We start from the raw sequence: 1,349 nt of genomic DNA on the forward strand, positions 1-1,349 counted from the left end.
AAGGATGTGGGTGGAATGGAGCGGGTGCAGAGGAGAGTGACGAGGAGGATCGGGGGCCTGGAGACCAAGCCCTATGAGGAAAGGCTGAAGGACTTGGGAATGTTCAGTCTGGAGAAGAGGAGGTTGAGGGGGGAACATGATTGCTCTCTTTGAGTATTTGAAGGGCTGCCACTTAGAGGAGGGCAGGGAGCTGTTCTTGTTGGCAGCAAAGGATAGGACTCACAAACCTGTCTGTATATTCAGGTCATTGCCAGAGGTTCTTCCTTGTGTGTTCTCACCATCTGAAGTCCACAAGACAGGGCATTCTCTACAGTGCCAAGAGTATGAACGTTTCTTCCTGGGAAATTCACTTTGTCCTCCCATTGCTGATTTTCTGACATCAGTTTACAACTCAAACGGCATTTTTGTGCATGAAATGCTGCTGTTGTTTCACTGCATTAATGGACTTCTAACAAATATCTGCTAGTGGTTATTGCATTGGATTCTTTTTCTTCTTTTGACTCTTTTGTTTGCACTATGGATTTACATTTATTGTAAGCCACCTTGTGGATCTAAGTGGGATGAAAAGAAGTTAATAAATACAAGCAGTCATGTAATGTCTTATATATGAACATAAGAGCAACTGTGCTGGATAAGACCAGTGGCCCATCTAATACAGCATATGTCTATCCAACCCGATGCCCCCACAAGGGGCATCTACAAGCATGGCCCAGAGACCATACCTCCAGAGACCATACCTCCAGATCTGGCTGAAGCTCTTCTATAAAACTTTTCTATAACCAAAACAGGGTTGTAGTATAATGGAAAGGTTCAGTAGGCCTCTTCTTCTTTTTTTTTTTGTATATAAACTCTCCTAAAAAGGAGAGAATTTTATTGCTTTTAATTTCAGAAAAAGGGAGGGTATATAGTGGGATTAAGAAAAGAGTGAGTGATGCTCATATTAGTATGTTAATCTTTTGTTAGTATTAGTCATATCTTCTTTTGCTTCTTCCGTGAGTTGGTCAATCGTCTTTCATCTTATCCTGTAAAAACAAATAGAAATGTTAGTATATTAGTAGTGTCTCTTTGGTTTATTGTTAATAAAGTCTTTTCATGCGCTTTCCAAACCAATCTTCATGTTCTGGGCTGTCTTCCTTTTACATCTCTCAAATTGTAAGATGGACCCTTCACTGCTCCTTCATCTTCCAGATTCTTGTCTCCCTTCTCTGAGCCGCTGTCTTCATCGCTGCCAAATACCTCCCATTTAGCAAGTGCTGCTTCCTCTGAACTGGCGTGTCTCTTCAAAAAGTCTTGAGCTTTGAAAATGGAGTCAATCTTCTCCCTTTTATCTTTAAATTTAAAGATAAGTC

The sequence above is a fragment of the Gekko japonicus genome, unplaced genomic scaffold (genome assembly GCF_001447785.1).
Source record: "Gekko japonicus isolate JY-2015 unplaced genomic scaffold, Gekko_japonicus_V1.1 scaffold2552, whole genome shotgun sequence".
Taxonomy (NCBI): Eukaryota; Metazoa; Chordata; class Lepidosauria; order Squamata; family Gekkonidae; genus Gekko; species Gekko japonicus.